The 6750-nt window shown below is 35.7% G+C and overlaps 1 non-coding gene across 1 annotated transcript; it reads right to left on the reverse strand.

Moving 5' to 3' along the window:
- Positions 1 to 1676: 1676 nt before the first annotated feature.
- Positions 1677 to 1749, reverse strand: TRNAD-GUC (transfer RNA aspartic acid (anticodon GUC)). The gene has a single exon. It is a non-coding gene; the product is annotated as a tRNA-Asp (tRNA).
- Between the last annotated feature and the right edge of the window lie 5001 nt (positions 1750 to 6750).

Raw genomic sequence — 6750 nt, forward strand, 5'->3', positions numbered from 1 at the left:
TTGGATTTTTTAAATAGATGTTCATGTTACCTGAGAGTAGAGATATTTCAATGTTATTTTTCAAATCCAGATGGCTTTGTTTTTATTGCCCCTTTGCATGGATTAAAATGAATAATAAAAATGTTGAAAAGTAGAATCCTAATCTTGTTATCAATCTTGGGGGAATTATCATTTTGCTACTAAGTTTGATTAGCTCTAGGTTTTTAGCAGATGCTTTGACAGGTTGAAGTTTCTATTCCTACTTTACTGAAAGTTCCTGTTTGAAATAAACATTGGATTTTATCAAAGGTTTGATACGTTTGGTGAATTATATGGGTTGACTTTTGAATGTTAGACCAACCTTCTGCTTCTGAGATAAAAAAAATTGGGGTGTTATGTATTATCCACTTTATATATTATTGGATTCAATTAAAAAGATTTGTTTACAAGTTTTAAATTTAGGTTTATGAGAGATATTTGGGGCTTCCCTGGTGGCTCAGATGGTAAGGAATCTGTCTGCAATGTGGGAGACACAAGTTCAGTCCCTGGGTGAGAAAGATCTGGAGAAGGGAATGGCTACTGATTCTAGTATTCTTGCCTGGAGAATTCCATGGACAGAGTAGCCTAGCGGGCTACAGTCCACAGGGTTGTAAAGAGTTGGACACGACTGAGTGAATAACACTTTCATGTTACTTTTCATAAGAGATATTTATCTATAGTTTTTTTTTTGATAATGGCTTTGTGTAGGGTCAGTCTGAGTATATATAATGAGTTGAAGAGTATTCCTACCTTAAGTTTTCTGGAAAGTTTGTGAAAATTAGATATTCTTTCATCCTTAAATGTTTAGGAGACTTTACAAATGAAGCTGTCTGCTCTTTGAGTCTTCCTGATAGGAATGTTTTAAGCTACAATTAATTTTCTTTAATAGATGAACCCTATTATCTTTCTCATTTTGACTTAGATTTGATGTTTTTACTTCTTTCAATAAATTTGTCTATTTTGCCTAAAGTTGTCAAACTTACTGGCATAGAAGTCTTCATAATTTTTCTTTATTATTTTCTAATATGTTTGGAATCTATAGTGATGTCCACTCTTTCATCCTTGATAGTAAAGTTAGTGTCCTCTCTTTTTTCTCTGATCACTATTGGTAGACTAACTTACTCTTTATTAATTTTTCCAATATACCTAGTTTTTGGTTGGTTTTGATTTTTCCCAATTGTTTTTCTGTTTTCCATTTTACTGGAGAAGGAAATGGCAACCCACTCCAGTAGTCTCGCCTGGAGAATCCTGTGGACAGAGGAGCCTGGTGGGCTGCTGTCCATAGGGTCGCACAGAGTTGGACACGACTGAAGCGAGTTAGTGTGTGTGTGTAGCGTTTCCATTTTATTAATGACTACTATGATTTTTATGATCACTATGTGAAATGCCGAGCTGGATGAGTCATAAACTGGAATCAAGCTTGCCAGGAGAAATATCAACAACCTCAAATATGCAGATGATACCACTTAAATGACAGGAAGTGAAGAGGAACTAAAGAGCCTCTTGATGAAAGTGAAAGAGGAGAGTGAAAGTGAAAGTCACTCACTAGAGTTTGATTCTTTGTAATCCCATAGATTGTAGTCCACCAGGCTCCTCTGTCCATGGAATTCTCCAGGCAAGAATACTCAAGTGGGTTGTCATTCCCTTCTCCAGGATATCTTCCTGACCCAGGGATCGAACCTGGGTCTCCTGCATGACAGGCAGATTCTTTACCATCTGAGCCACCAGGAACTGTGCTGCTGCTGCTAAGTCGCTTCAGTCATGTCCAACTCTGTGCGACCCCATAGACGGCAGCCCACCAGGCTCCCTGTCCCTGGGATTCTCCAGGCCAGAACACTGGAGTGGATTGCCATTTCCTTCTCCAATGCATGAAAGTGAAAAGTGAAACTGAAGTCACTCAGTCGTGTCCGACTCCTAGCGACCCCATGGACTGCAGCCCACCAGTCCCCTCCATCCATGGGATTTTCCAGGCAAGAGTACTGGAGTGGGTTGCCATTGCCTTCTCCAGAGCCACCAGGAAAACCCTGGCTTAAAACTCAGCATTCAAAAAACTAAGATTACAGGGCATTTGGTCCTATCACTTCATGGCAAATAGATGGGGAAATGTGGAAACAGTGTCAGATTTCATTTCACTTTCTTGAGTTCCAAGATCAATGCGGATGGTGACTGCAGTCACAAAAGTAAAAGATGCTTACCCCTTGGAAGAATAGCTATGACAAACCTAGACAGTGTATTAAAAAGCAGAGACATCATTTTGCTGACAGTTTTGCATAATCAAAGCTATGATTTTTCCAGTACTCATGTATGGATGTGAAAGTTGGACCATGAAGAAGGCAGTCCTGAAGAACTGACATTTTCAAACTGTGGTGCTAGAGAAGACTCTTCAGTGTCCCTTGGGCAGCAAGGAGACCAAACCAGTCAATCCTAAAGGAAATCAGTCCTTGAATATTCATTGGAAGGACTGTTGCTGAAGCTCCAATATTTTGGCCATCTGATGTGAAGAGTTGAGTCATTGGAAAAAACCCTGATGCTGGGAAAGATTGAAGGCCAAGAGGAGAAGGGGCGACAGAGGATGAGATGGTTGGATTGCATCATTGACTTAACTTTGAGCAAACTCAGGGAGATAGTGATGGACTGAGAACCTTGTGTGCTGCAGTGCTAGGGTCACAAAGAGTCAGACACGACTTGGTGACTGACCAACAACAACTATGATCTTTACTATTTCCTTTCTCCTACTTACTGTTAGCTTATTTATTTATTTATTTTTAGTTTCTTAAAGCAGTAGTTGAGATAATTGACTTGAAACCTTTTTTCATTTCTAATGTAGGAATTTAGTACTGTAATTTTTTTTATAAGTAATGATTTAGCTGTATTTCACAATTAAACATCAGCTTGACTAGACTTCATTTCCAAATCATCTGAACCTAGGGGTGGCTGTGAATGAGTTTTGTGGCTATAGTTAAAGTCATTGATCATTAATGTTAAGGGAAATTATCTTGGGTTATCTGAGTGCCTGATGATGCAATGAACTAAGAGGCCTTGAAAGCAGGCATGAGGTTTCTACTGGGAAGAGAAGAAATTCTACCTGTGACCAATAGCTTTGGTTAGTGTAATGGAATTCTGTATTCATTGTGATCTTCCTTTCTTAAGTGCCTGCCCTAAACACACACACACACACACACACACACACAGACACACGTGATGCTTCCCTGGTTAGACTTGATTGATGCAGTAGTGGGTAGAAATCAGATCTTGCTTTCTTAAAACTGCAGTGTAATAATCTGTCCCTTTTATTGGGGATATTTGTACCATTTGCATTTGATGTTGTTATTCACATGATGCAATAATTATCCACATGGAAATCTATTACCTCAAAATTTGCTTTTCATTTGTCCCATCTACTCTTTGTTCCTTTTAAATCTCTTTTCCACCTACTTTTGAATTATTTGAATTTTTTATGGTTCCATTTTTATGTCTTTTGTTCATTTATTATATTTATGCTTTATTTGGTTGCTGCCTCATGCTTTATAGTTTTGTTATCTTTGTATCTTTAAGTTATCACAGTATACCTTTCCCCTACTCTCCTACTTCCAACTTTATGTATTTTCATTTATTTTCCTTTAGCACCCACACAATATTATTTTTAGTTTTGTAAACAGGCAATTACATTTTAAAGAAATGTGAACAATAAGAAAATTTTAATATATTTACCTATGCAATTATATTCCCAGTGTTCCTTATGTCTTTGCTTAGTTCTGTTCTTCCATATGATACCATTTTCTGTCTGATGAATTCCTTCAGAATTTGTATCTTTGTAAAAAGTCTATTTTATCTTCGTTTCTCAGATATGTTTTTCTAGGTTTAGAATTCTAAGTTAACTTTTTTTCAGTACTTTATGTATGTCTCTCTAGTATTTTATCATTTGATATTGTTTCTTTTATAATAAGAAATCTGCTGTCTTCCTTATCTTTGTTCTATGGAGCTTGTCTCTAGTTGCTTTGGAGATTTTCTTTTATTCTGATTGTGACCTATAATGTGCCTTGGAGTGGTGTGTGTGTGTGTGATTGGGTTTTGCTGAAGCTCTTGAATCTTGGTGTATAGTTTTTATTTATTTTTCCTCGTTCAGCTTTATTGAATTATTACTGAATAATAACTATTGAATAAACTTTATTGAAGTATTATTGAAGTTTAAGGTATGAAACATGATACTTTTTTTATATTCATACATACTATGAAATGAGTACTACAGTCCAGTTGATTAACACTTTTTTTTCCTAATCTAATTACCATTTTTGTGTGTGATGATAACTTAAAATTTATTCTCTAAACAACTTTCAGATATATAATACAATATTGTTAGCTATAGTCACTATGATGTACATTAAAACCCCAAACTGGAAGTTTGTATCCTTTGACCAACATCTCTCCTAGTCCCAGCAACCAACATTCTATCCTTTATTTCAGTGAACTCAGCAATTTTAGGTTACACATGTAAGTGAGAACGTATAGTATTTGTCTTTCTGACTTGTTTCACTTAGCATATTCCTTCAAAGCCCATCCATATTGTCACAAAAGACAGAATTTCTTTATTTTTTTAATGGCTGAATGATATTTTTTGTGAATATATGCCACATTTTCTTTAGCTATTTACCTGTCAATGAACATAGGTTGTTTCCATATATTGGGCATTGTGTATAATGATACATTATTTCTTTAATATTTTCTGCATCTCTCCAGCATATCTCTCTTTCAGAGACTTCATTTACATTTATATACATTTTCGTAAAGTTATCCCACAACTCACTGCTTTTCTTTTCATATTTTAGATTCTATTTTCTTTTCGTCAATTTGAAATGTTTTATTGCTATTTTCCAAGTCATGCATGTTTTCTTATACAATGTCTCATTTGCCATTAATCTCTTCCCCAGTGTATTTGCTATCTTACACATTGTAACATTCATCTGTAAAATTTTAATTTGAGTATTTTTTGTTAATATCATCCATGTCTCCACCTTGTGAACATGTGGCATATGATTTTGATAACTTGTAATGTTCTTGTCTACTGACATCTATATCTTTAATTGGATTGTCTTTTTTCTCCTTTCTTAATGGATAGTGTTTTCTTCTTTGAATGCCTGATAAGATTTTGGCCTTTGTTTTTGGTTATAATTAAGATATAGCTCCAGGAGATTGGTTAAAGGACAGGGAAGCCAAGTGTGTTGCAGTCCATGGGGTCACAAAGAGTGAACACAACCGAGAGACTGAACAACACCAGTAGTTAAGATACGTAGAGACAGTTGATCCTTTGGGGTCTTACTATTAAGATTTTTAAAAAGTGACACTGTAACAGTACTCAGTTTGGAGCCAATAGTTCCCCACTCCTGGAGCAAAACCTCCCTATGCTCTACCCAGTGTCTTATGTAATCATGATGTTTTCTAACTGGCTTGTGGGAATAAGCACCATCTGCAGACCTTTCTGAGTACTGGACAGTTACCTCCGATCCTTTCAGATGATTCTATTCTTGGACTTTTATGCCTACACGATGCATACCCTGGTAGTAAACCCATGTATACTCTGTGTACTCAGCTGAATACTTGAAGAGACCCTCTGCAGCTCTCCAGTGTTCTCTGTGCTATATGTTAGTGGCCCAAATGCTATCCTACTTTCCTTTCCCTTTGCTTTTTCCAGTATTTAATATGCAGATTTAAAATCCTTCCAGAGGTGGTTTTTTTTTTTTTTTCAATTAGAGGTGATCTAGTTCCAAATAATGAAATGCCCTGGGTGGGCATTCTGGGGTTGGTTAGGCTGGCATGCCCCACTAGCCTTGTCCTTTCCCCATTTTCAAGCCCAAGACAATGATGTGGATGTAGCATGTAGATGGCAGTAGCCATCAAGCACAAATGAATAAAAGCTGAGTGTCAACTCAGGAAGATAAGTGTTCTTGGGCAGCTGCATCACCCTATAGTACTGACCTCCAAACTTTTAAATTTTCACATGAACCAAGTAAACTGCTAAAGTAAAAGTCACTATTCATGAAGTTTTCCACTGTTTCCAGCCTAATATTATTCTGATTGATATAATCCCTTTTTATGGCCAAATCAAAAGCTCATGTAGGAGTGTCCCAGCAGGATTGTGATCTATCTTTCCACATTTCAGTCCTTGTGACTGTAACTTTATCTTTGACTCTTGGAGTAGACTGATTGACAGAAAAGATCATCACTCTCCACACATAGAGCGTGATAATGAGTGATGCAAAAGGCATTCTCTGAAGGAAAATGTAAATAAAGAAAATAATATTATTTTATACTTTATTACTTTGCGTTTTAGTCTGCATGCTTCAAATTTTATATTATATTAAGTTGTTAAATAGTAACTAGAACTATTGTGAGAATTTTCCATACAAGTGTGTAAGCACCACTAATAACAAATGTTCTCTGTTATTACATATAATATTCTACCATATTTGTACAAAATATCAGTATACTACTTTTATTTCATGCTTTATTATTTCTGGGAATATATTTTATGAAAATTTCAAAGAATTAATATCACCTAGATAAAAGTATTATGAGGAAGCTACCTAGATGATTGCATATGGCTGTCTAAATTAGGTTTCAATAGATTTCATTTCTCATAAAAAAAAACTTATTAAAAAAAAACTCTTTAGAGTCATTAATTTTAAGTACTTGAAAAACAACATAACGGAATATGAATGCTATACTTTTTATTTC

This window comes from Bos taurus, chromosome 10, assembly GCF_002263795.3.
Source record: "Bos taurus isolate L1 Dominette 01449 registration number 42190680 breed Hereford chromosome 10, ARS-UCD2.0, whole genome shotgun sequence".
NCBI lineage: Eukaryota > Metazoa > Chordata > Mammalia > Artiodactyla > Bovidae > Bos > Bos taurus.